Genomic DNA, 12069 nt, shown 5'->3' with positions numbered 1-12069 from the left:
CATCCGTGAAATACAGCGAATAAAAATCAAGTGCCATAAAATTAGCTGTATCCACCTGAATACCGGGTTGGCCAGTGAATGGGGGAAGTACGGGTGCTGCAGAAGTGGTGGGGACCCAATCAGGATAGGCGAATTCTGCAGGAAGGGCACTATGGGCACGACGGGCCTGTCTTTGTCTTCTTCTTGGTGGCAGCGGGACACTACTTGTGCTTGCCACCTCGCCAGCTTGAACTGCACTTATGGGACTCGCCACGTCTTACTGCAGTGCTGGATGAACGACCAGGGTGTACTAGGCCGCTGGTGCTTGCCAATCCACCAGAAGGAATAGCGGCGCTAGTACTGGCTCTCTGCTCCATACAAGGGACCTGCGGTTCTTGCTGCTCAACAACATCAGAATGGGGTCGGGTACGCCTGGCCTTAGCAGGGACCACAACTCCATCGTCAGAGCTATCTGTCGTAAATAGGATCGTATTCTGAGCCAGATTCTGTCAGATGCGTGACCTCCTCTTCTTCACTATCTGTCATGCTCAGGATCCTAAGAGCCTCTTCACCAGTGTACATTCGCTTTGCCATTTTGGGCTCTAAATTTAGTGGTACACTGGTGATGATTCACAGGTAAAAAAAGCACCTGACTATAGAAAGGAAAATGTAGAAAACGCTTCGGAAAAAACTGTTAGCGATCGCAGGGATCAGGCCTGTCTCTGCGAACGCTGCAGTTATGTGTCTTGTGTTTTTGAAGTGACAGTGCCTGATCGATACTGCACTTGGGTGGGTTGGGCTGGGCAGAGGGGGAAAACGCAGGTGCTAGCGGGTATCTGGGCTGATTCCGCTAACAATGCGTTTTTGGGTACCCTAAACTGCTGGGTACGCTAGTATAGATCTGATCAGATCAGGTATCGATCTGTTCAGATACTATACCACTAAGGGAGGTGGAATGCTTTGCGAGTGGGTGTAAGCGGTACTGGCACTAACCTAACGCTGCCTGGGGCGACGCAGACCCTGACTGACGCTAAAATTAAATTTATATCACCCGCCGGGCGATCAGGGGGTTAAACCTTTATTGGGTTATATACGGCGGGTGCCCTGATGCTATAAACAGCAAACTAACCAGCGTCAACCGTAACACTTATACGGTGATCACTGGTGAAGGGGTTAACTAGGGGGCAATCAGGGGTTAAAAACTTTATTTATGGGGGTACTTAACGCTATAGAACCTGGCGGCGAACCTAAAAAAAAACTAACTGCCTAGCGGCAACAGTGACACTAATACAGCGACCAGAAAAACGATCGCTTAGTGACACTGGCAATAGGGGGTGAAAGGGTTAACTAGGGCGGTGATTAAGGGGTTAAACCTTTATTAGGGGGGGTAGGGGGCTACCCTGGACCTAAAGGGGGCTAAGACTAACTGCCCTAACACTTTTTTCTGTCACACTGACACTAAATGCAGTAATCAGAAAATAAATGATCACTGCATTCAGTGACACTGTTACAGGAGACTGGGGGGGGGGGGTGATCGGCGGTGACTGGGGGGGGGGGGGGGGTTAAATGTGCCTATGTGTGCTGGTGTAAGTGTCCTGTTGGTGCAACTTACTTGTGTGATGTCTTCTCTACGCAGTGGTGGTCGATATGACCACCACGAGGAGAGATCACACACTTCCTCCTTCCTGTGTTTACACTAAACACAGGAAGAGGCGGGGGGCGCTGGCATTGGCTGAGAGCGATCGCAAGGGGGTGGCTGAAAACGAACAGCCGCCCTCTCATCCCGGATCGCTTCTGCAGCCAACGGAACCGCCGCATGTACCCGATCGGACCCCCGACCCACGTCTAGGCAGGCACGTACAGGTACGTTGATGTGCCTGTCCGTGTCATTCTGCCGACGTATATGTACATGCGGCGGTCGGCAAGTGGTTAAAATTTTTTTTTTTTTTTTAATTTTTTTTTTTGCTGACATGTCCAGCGCCGCCGCGTGTGTGTCTTCCTCCGCTCCCCTACTGAGCCAGCCACCTGCGATCGGCGAGCCTCAGCAGAGCTCAGCCTGTGCCTGTGACACTGCACTGTGTGATGATGTGACGTCAGTCACGTCACACACAGTACTTTCAGTTTCTCCGCGCGGGCGGCGCGGCTCAACTTCTGCACCTGTGACCTGCTGCCTTAATGCCCACATCAGTCCTCGCTCTGTCTCCAGAATCGGGTGCGGCATAGAAACAGGTGCGTGTCCACCGCGGCATAATAGTAACAACAGGTGCGAGGGGGGTGTCCATCGCCGGCCGCGGCAGGCATAATAGGAACAGGTGCGGGGGTATCCACTGTGTGCCACCAGTGAGAAGAATGTCTCACCCCCCCACCCCCTCTCTCTCTGTCTCACCCCCTCCCTCTGTCACCCCCCCTTCTGTCACACACTCCCCCTCCATCTCTGTCTCACCCCCTTCCTCTATCACCCCCCTCTCTGTCACACCCTCACCCCCTCCCTTTCTATCACCCCCCTCTCTGTCACACCCCCACCATCTCTGTCTCACCGCCTTCCTCTGTCACACCCTCACCCCCTCCCTTTCTGTCACCCCCCCTTCCCTCCATCTCTGTCTCACCCCCTCCCTTTCTGTCACCCCTCTCTGTCACACCCTCACCCCCTCCCTTTCTGTCACCCCCCTCTCTGTCACACCCTCACCCCTCCCTTTCTGTCACACCCCCACCCCCTCCATCTCTGTCTTACCCCCACCCCCTCCCTTTCTGTCACCCCCCTCTCTGTCTCACCCCCTCCCTTTCTGTCACCCCCCCTCTCTGTCACACCCCCACCCCCTCCATCTCTGTCTTACCCCCACCCCCTCCCTTTCTGTCACCCCCCTCTCTGTCTCACCCACCCCCTCCATCTCTGTCAGACCCCCACCCCCTCCATCTCTGTCTCACCCCCTTCCTCTGTCACACCCTCACCCCCTCCCTGTCACCCCCCTTCCCTCCATCTCTGTCTCACCCCCTTCCTCTGTCACCCCCTCATCCCCTCCCTTTCTGTCACCCCCCTCTCTGTCACCCCCTCACCCCCTCCCTTTCTGTCACCCCCCTCTCTGTCACACCCTCACCCCCTCCCTTTCTGTCACCCCCCTCTCTGTCACACCCCACCCCCTCCATCTCTTTCTTACCCCCACCCCCTCCCTTTCTGTCACCCCCCTCTCTGTCTCACCCTCACCCCCTCCCTTTCTGTCACCCCCTCTCTGTCACACCCCCACCCCCTCCATCTCTGTCTTACCCCACCCCCTCCCTTTCTGTCACCCCCCTCTCTGTCTCACCCCACCCCCTCCATCTCTGTCAGACCCCCACCCCCTCCATCTCTGTCTTACCCCCTCCCTCTCTGTTCCACCCCACCCCCTCCATCTCTGTCACACCCCCACCCCATCCATCTCTGTCTTACCCCCACCCCCTCCATCTCTGTCTTACCCCCACCCCCTCCCTCTCTGTCACACCCCCACCGTCACCCCCTCTCTGTCTCACCCCACCCCCTCCATCTCTGTCTCACCCCCTCCATCTCTGTCTCACCCCACCCCCTCACCTGCACTCTGTACCCACCTGCACTGTGCACCCATCCCTCTGTACCCCCTTCACCCACCTGCACTGTGCACCCATCCCTCTGTACCCCCCTGCACCCACCTGCATCTACCACCCACCTGCACTGTGCACCCATCCCTCTGTACCCCCCTGCACCCTCCTGCATTCTTCACCCTGCACTCTGTACCCACCTGGACCCTGAACCCACCACCCACCTGCACTCTTCACCCACCTGCACTCTGTACCCACCTGCATCTACCACCCACCTGCACTGTGCACCCATCCCTCTGTACCCACCTGCACCCTGTACCCACCTGCACCCTGAACCCATCTGCACTCTGTAACCATCTGCACTCTGTACCCACCTGCACCCACCACCCACCTGCACTGTGCACCTATCCCTCTGTACCCCCCTGCACCCACCTGCATCTACCACCCACCTGCACTGTGCACCCATCCCTCTGTACCCCCCTGCATTCTTCACCCTGCACCCACATGCACCCTGAACCCACCTGCACTCTGTACCCACCTGCACCCTGAACCCACCACCCACCTGCACTCTGTACCCACCTGCACTCTGTACCCACCACCCACCTGCATCTACTGCCCACCTGCACTGTGCACCCATCCCTCTGTACCCCCCTGCACCCACCTGCATTCTTCACCCTGCACTCTGTACCCACCTGCACCCACCACCCACCTGCACTCTGTACCCACCACCCACCTGCATCTACCACCCACCTGCACTGTGCACCCATCCCTCTGTACCCCCCTGCACCCACCTGCATCTACCACCCACCTGCACTGTGCACCCATCCCTCTGTACCCCCCTGCATTCTTCACCCTAGCACTGCGGCAGGCTGGGGGACGACGGCATGAGAGGCACGTAATGCTCTACTGCCTATCCTGCTGGGGGGGGTGACACCATGTTTCACCGCACCGGGTGACACCAACCCTAGTGACGCCACTGCCTAAACGACCTACCTTCTGGAGCCTGAACGGCCCACCCTTCTGGAGCCTGAACGGCCCACCTTCTGGAGCCTGAACGGCCCACCCTTCTGGAGCCTGAACGGCCCACCCTTCTGGAGCCTGAACGGCCCACCCTTCTGGAGCCTGGACGTGGTCGGGCCCACTGTGGTAGTGCCTGATCGGTCCACTCTGCTGGAGCCTGATCGCCCCAATCTCCTGGAGCCTGAATGGCCCACTCTTCTGGAGCCTGAATGGGAGTGTCGCACTCTGCTTGAACCTGAACGGGAGTATCGCACTCTTCTGGAGCCTGAACAGGGGTGTTGCACTCTACTGGAGCCTGAACAGTCCACTCTGCTGGAGCCTGGACGTGGTCGGCCCACACTGGAGCCTGAAAGGCCCACTCTGGTAGTGCCTGATCGGTCCACTCTGCTGGAGCCTGATCGCCCCAATCTCCTGGAGCCTGAATGGCCCACTCTTCTGGAGCCTGAATGGGAGTGTCGCACTCTGCTTGAACTTGAACGGGAGTATCGCACTCTTCTGGAGCCTGAACAGGGGTGTTGCACTCTACTGGAGCATGAACAGTCCACTCTGCTGGAGCCTGGACGTGGTCGGCCCACACTGGAGCATGAAAGGCCCACTCTGGTAGTGCCTGATCGGTCCACTCTGCTGGAGCCTGATCGCCCCAATCTCCTGGAGCCTGAATGGCCCACTCTTCTGGAGCCTGAATGGGAGTGTCGCACTCTGCTTGAACCTGAACGGGAATATCGCACTCTTCTGGAGCCTGAACAGGGGTGTTGCACTCTACTGGAGCCTGAACAGTCCACTCTGCTGGAGCCTGGACGTGGTTGGCCCACACTGGAGCCTGAAAGGCCCACTCTGGTAGTGCCTGATCGGTCCACTCTGCTGGAGCCTGATCGCCCCAATCTCCTGGAGCCTGAATGGCCCACTCTTCTGGAGCCTGAATGGGAGTGTCACACTCTGCTTGAACCTGAATGGGAGTATCGCACTCTTCTGGAGCCTGAACAGGGGTGTTGCACTCTACTGGAGCCTGAACAGTCCACTCTGCTGGAGCCTGGACGTGGTCGGCCCACACTGGAGCCTGAAAGGCCCACTCTGGTAGTGCCTGATCGGTCCACTCTGCTGGAGCCTGATCGCCCCAATCTCCTGGAGCCTGAATGGCCCACTCTTCTGGAGCCTGAATGGGAGTGTCGCACTCTGCTTGAACCTGAACGGGAGTATCACACTCTTCTGGAGCCTGAACAGGGGTGTTGCACTCTGCTGGAGCTTGAACGGGAGTGTCACACTCTGCTGGAGCCTGAACCTGTGCGACACACTCTTCTGGAGTCTGAACGTGGGCGACACACTCTTCTGGAGTCTGAACGGGGGCGACACACTCTTCTGGAGTCTGAATATTGACGACACACTCTTCTGGAGTCTGAATGTGGGCGACACACTCTTCTGGAGTCTGAATGTGGGCGACACACTCTTCTGGAGTCTGAATGTGGGCGACACACTCTTCTGGAGTCTGAATGTGGGCGACACACTCTTCTGGAGTCTGAATGTGGGCGACACACTCTTCTGGAGTCTGAACGTGGGCGACACACTCTTCTGGAGTCTGAATGTGGGCGACACACTCTTCTGGAGTCTGAACGCGGGCGACACACTCTTCTGGAGTCTGAACATTGGCGACACACTCTTCTGGAGTCTGAACGTGAGTGTCACACTCTTCTGAAGTCTTAACAATTTCTTCCAACTTTTTGGCAATCTTCACTCCCAAAAAAGCTGCACCCCTCCTATTTAAGTGCAGTCCATCTCTTCTATAGAGCCGGTAACCAACCGCAAAGTCAGACCAGTTCTCCATGAATCCAAACTTCTCTTCTCTGCACCAGATCCTCAGCCACTTGTTAAGCTCTCTAAGCTCCTGCTGCCTTTGTGGTGTGGCTTGAGGTGCAGGCAGTATTTCTGAAAATACTGCCTTGGAGGTCCTTTTTTTCAACATAGTCCCTATGTCCCTGAAATCATTTTGTAGAATGCTCAATCTTCCTCTAACTTTGTCATGGGTACCAATATGTACCAAGACAGCTGGGTCCTCCCCAGCCCCACGTAACAATCTGTCCATGCGATCTGCAATGTCTCGAACCCGAGCGCCTGGAAAACAACATACTTTTCGGAGTTTACAGTCTTTGTGACAGATTTCCCTCTCTGTCCCTCTAATAGTTGAATCCCCTACCACCAGTATCTGCTTATCCTTTCTTGTAACCTTGCTCCTATCTTTACCGGGAGAGATGTTTCCAGGGTCCCCCTGGCATTTTGTTAGAGTCGCAATGTCTGGTACAGCCCCAATGTGCACATCACACTCTACTGGAGTTTGCACATAAGCATCATACTCTGCTGGAGTCTCAACATTAGCGTCACACTCTTCTGGAGACTGAATGTGAATGTCACACTCTTCTGGATTCTGTACGTGAGCGTCACACTCTTCTAGAGTCTGAATGTGGGTGACACACTCTTCTGAAGTCTGAGCGTGGGCGACACACTCTTCTGGAGTCTGAACGTGGGCGACACACTCTTCTGGAGTCTGAATGTGGGTGACACACTCTTCTGAAGTCTGAGCGTGGGCGACACACTCTTCTGGAGTCTGAACGTGGGCGACACACTCTTCTGGAGTCTGAACGTGGGCGACACACTCTTCTGGAGTCTGAACGTGGGCGACACACTCTTCTGGAGTCTGAACGTGGGCGACACACTCTTCTGGAGTCTGAACGTGGGCGACACACTCTTCTGGAGTCTGAACGTGGGCGACACACTCTTCTGGAGTCTGAACGTGGGCGACGCACTCTTCTGAAGTCTGAATGTGGGCCACGCACTCTTCTAAAGTCTGAATGTTGGCGATACACTCTTCTAAAGTCTGAACGTTGGCGATACACTCTTCTAAAGTCTGAATGTTGGCGATACACTCTTCTAAAGTCTGAACGTTGGCGATACACTCTTCTGGAGTCTGAACGTGGGCGACGCACTCTTCTGGAGTCTGAACGTGGGCGACGCACTCTTCTGGAGTCTGAACGCGGGCGACGCACTCTTCTGGAGTCTGAACGCGGGCGACGCACTCTTCTGGAGTCTGAACGCGGGCGACGCACTCTTCTGGAGTCTGAACGCGGGCGACACACTCTTCTGGAGTCTGAACGCGGGCGACACACTCTTCTGGAGTCTGAACGCGGGCGACACACTCTTCTGGAGTCTGAACGCGGGCGACACACTCTTCTGGAGTCTGAACGCGGGCGACACACTCTTCTGGAGTCTGAACGCGGGCGACACACTCTTCTGGAGTCTGAACGTGGGCGACACACTCTTCTGAAGTCTGAATGTGGGCTACACACTCTTCTGAAGTCTGAATGTGGGCAACACACTCTTCTGAAGTCTGAGTGTGGGCGACACACTCTTCTGGAGTCTGAGTGTGGGCGACACACTCTTCTGGAGTCTGAGTGTGGGCGACACACTCTTCTGAAGTCTGAATGTGAGCGACACACTCTTCTGGAGTCTGAATGTGAGCGACACACTCTTCTGGAGTCTGAATGTGGGCGACACACTCTTCTGGAGTCTGAGCGTGGGCGACACACTCTTCTGGAGTCTGAACGTGGGCGACACACTCTTCTGGAGTCTGAACGCGGGCGACACACTCTTCTGGAGTCTGAACGCGGGCGACACACTCTTCTGGAGTCTGAACGCGGGCGACACACTCTTCTGGAGTCTGAACGTGGGCGACACACTCTTCTGGAGGCTGAGTGTGGACGACACACTCTTCTGGAGTCTGAACGTGGGCGACACACTCTTCTGGAGTCTGAACGTGGGCGACGCACTCTTCTGGAGTCTGAACGTGGGCGACGCACTCTTCTGGAGTCTGAACGTGGGCGACGCACTCTTCTGGAGTCTGAACGTGGGCGACGCACTCTTCTGGAGTCTGAACGTGGGCGACGCACTCTTCTGGAGTCTGAACGTGGGCGACGCACTCTTCTGGAGTCTGAACGCGGGCGACACACTCTTCTGGAGTCTGAACGCGGGCGACACACTCTTCTGGAGTCTGAACGGGGGCGACACACTCTTCTGAAGTCTGAATATTGACGACACACTCTTCTGGAGTCTGAATATTGACGACACACTCTTCTGGAGTCTGAGTGTGAGCGACACACTCTTCTGGAGTCTGAATGTGGGCGACACACTCTTCTGAAGTCTGAATGTGAGCGACACACTCTTCTGGAGTCTGAATGCGGGCGACACACTCTTCTGGAGTCTGAGTGCGGGCGACACACTCTTCTGGAGTCTGAATGCGGGCGACACACTCTTCTGGAGTCTGAACGCGGGCGACACACTCTTCTGGAGTCTGAACGCGGGCGACACACTCTTCTGGAGTCTGAACGCGGGCGACACACTCTTCTGGAGTCTGAACGCGGGCGACACACTCTTCTGGAGTCTGAACGCGGGCGACACACTCTTCTGGAGTCTGAACGTTGGCGACACACTCTTCTGGAGTCTGAACGTTGGCGACACACTCTTCTGGAGTCTGAGTGTGGACGACACACTCTTCTGAAGTCTGAATGTGGGCGACACACTCTTCTGAAGTCTGAATGTGGGCGACACACTCTTCTGGAGTCTGAATGTGGGCGACACACTCTTCTGGAGTCTGAGTGTGGGCGACACACTCTTCTGGAGTCTGAGTGCGGGCGACACACTCTTCTGGAGTCTGAACGCGGGCGACACACTCTTCTGGAGTCTGAACGCGGGCGACACACTCTTCTGGAGTCTGAACGCGGGCGACACACTCTTCTGGAGTCTGAACGCGGGCGACACACTCTTCTGGAGTCTGAACGCGGGCGACACACTCTTCTGGAGTCTGAACGCGGGCGACACACTCTTCTGGAGTCTGAACGTTGGCGACACACTCTTCTGGAGTCTGAACGTTGGCGACACACTCTTCTGGAGTCTGAGTGTGGACGACACACTCTTCTGAAGTCTGAATGTGGGCGACACACTCTTCTGAAGTCTGAATGTGGGCGACACACTCTTCTGGAGTCTGAATGTGGGCGACACACTCTTCTGGAGTCTGAGTGTGGGCGACACACTCTTCTGGAGTCTGAGTGTGGGCGACACACTCTTCTGGAGTCTGAATGTGGGCGACACACTCTTCTGGAGTCTGAATGTGGGCGACACACTCTTCTGGAGTCTGAGTGTGGGCGACACACTCTTCTGGAGTCTGAATGTGGGCGATACACTCTTCTGGAGTCTGAACGTGGGCGACACACTCTTCTGGAGTCTGAACGTGGGCGACACACTCTTCTGGAGTCTGAATGTGGGCGACACACTCTTCTGGAGTCTGAGTGTGGGCGACACACTCTTCTGAAGTCTGAATGTGGGCGACACACTCTTCTGGAGTCTGAATGTGGGCGACACACTCTTCTGGAGTCTGAACGTGGGCGACACACTCTTCTGGAGTCTGAACGTGGGCGACACACTCTTCTGGAGTCTGAACGTGGGCGACACACTCTTCTGGAGTCTGAACGTGAGCCACGCACTCTTCTGGAGTCTGAACGTCCTTTTCAATCCTGCTCACTGTGGCAGGCCTGCCATGTGAGCTGTGTCTGCAGTAAATCTCGCCTTCATCTGCAATAAACAAAGAGGAATTGGATTTAGCATCTTTACCTACATTTCATATATTTTTCTTTATACAACATAAAATTATGAAGAAAAAAGATCAAAGCTCCACTGCCGGGGACAAAAAGTAAACCCGACATGACAGTGACACAGGAAAAACTGTTGTTGGCCTTTGTAAAAAAAATGCTGGTTGCCTGGAGGTTATGCTGACCCACTAAAATTCCATGATTGGAGGCCAGCAACAAGTATTTTTAGCAGTATAATAAAACAGCATCTACCAAACATAGGCTAAAAGTAAATAGTGGCTGAGCATTTTATCTTGCTGCATTTCTAAAAAAATTTACTTCTGTATACAGCCCCCCTAAATACATACCTAAACCTGATCATGATCCAGCAATGTGCACAAGAGCCAATGCTCTCTTGCTCCTCGCTGGCTCAAAAAATAAACGTTAAAAAATGCAAATGCTCTAAAAAAAAAATGCTATTGCAAAAACGTTGAAAAACTCACTGCAAAGCTACTAGCGTTTTTATAACGTTATTATAACGTCCAGTGTGCACGAGGCAGCTTGTTATATTTTTTTCTCAGCATTGCACAGAGCAGGTAAAAAATAAAAGAACAAGCTTTACCATCACTATAATGTATGGCAGTGTTTCTCAACTCCAGTCCTCGAGGCGCCCCAACAGGTCATGTTTTCAGGATTTCCATTATTTTGCACAGGTGACTTGATCAGTTTCACTGCCTTAGTAATTACCACAGCCGTTTTATCTGAGGGAAATCCTGAAAACATGACCTGTTGGGGCGCCTTGAGGACTGGAGTTGAGAAACACTGATGTATGGCATTGGTTTAATGATCTGTGTCTTGTAGAACGACTCCTATTGTAAGTGGAAAGACATTCTCCGCCTACAATGGCTTGCTACATGTGCAGCTAAAAAACAGTCTCCCTGGAATATTTGTTTTTGAAATTTTGGTAACTATTCATATGTGGGTAACAAGGGGTTAAACATGTATGTTGGGTTCTTTTCTTTTCATATTGTAAATCTCTGCCATCTTGCTGGGTGGCACTGAGGTCATCAGTCCAGCCTGTAATAAGTGGCATGAAAGATTTGTTAAAAAAAAAAAAAAGGCAGTTAGCAGGTGGCAGTTGGAAAAAGAAGGGGGGGGGGGGGGGGGTGGGGGGACTTGGCTCAGGGTAATCAGATCTAAAAATAGCTGCTTGCTCAGAATGTTGTTTACAAGACAAAAGCCAGCAATGTCTATGGCCATCCCTATACATGTGTACATATTGTCATCGATGAGGGGAAAAAGAATCCAATGAAAGTGTTTTGTATTTATCAATATCCATAAATCTTACCAGCGCTGTGTTCTTTGTTCCGGCGTGTTCCATCGGCTTTACTGCCGGCATCAAAACATCTGATAACGGATCTGAAGCAGCGACTTACAAATCGCTGTGCCCTGCGCATTTTGGTGGGCTTCTTGCTTGTAGGATGTACAAGCTGTTGTTGGTTGATAGCTCCTTCCATAGCGGGGCTTCCTCTGGTTGGTTTCTCAATGTTGTTATCTTGAGAAACAATCTGTTTACTTTTACGTTGTCTCATTATGAAGATATAATAAGAAACGCTTTAAATCTGAGAAATCGCAATAAAACTGAATCGATTAAAACCGAATCCAATCAAATAGCAAGAGAAAACTGGACAAAGAGAAGAACACGTCTTCACTGTACAGGAAATAACTCAGCTACTGATTCCTCACCTCCGCTCAGCCTTATATTGGGTCAGGCGATGACATCACAGTGGGCTCTTCATGTCTCAGCAAAAAAAAATAACTGACGATATTTCTTAAAGGAGCCTCGTCCTTTTTTTGTGAGCTTTGTGAATTGAGCCTGTAGGCTTAGTCTACAGATGTAATAGGGATTTAT

Source organism: Rana temporaria, chromosome 13 (assembly GCF_905171775.1).
Source record: "Rana temporaria chromosome 13, aRanTem1.1, whole genome shotgun sequence".
Taxonomy (NCBI): Eukaryota; Metazoa; Chordata; class Amphibia; order Anura; family Ranidae; genus Rana; species Rana temporaria.
This window is presented reverse-complemented; position numbering follows the sequence as displayed.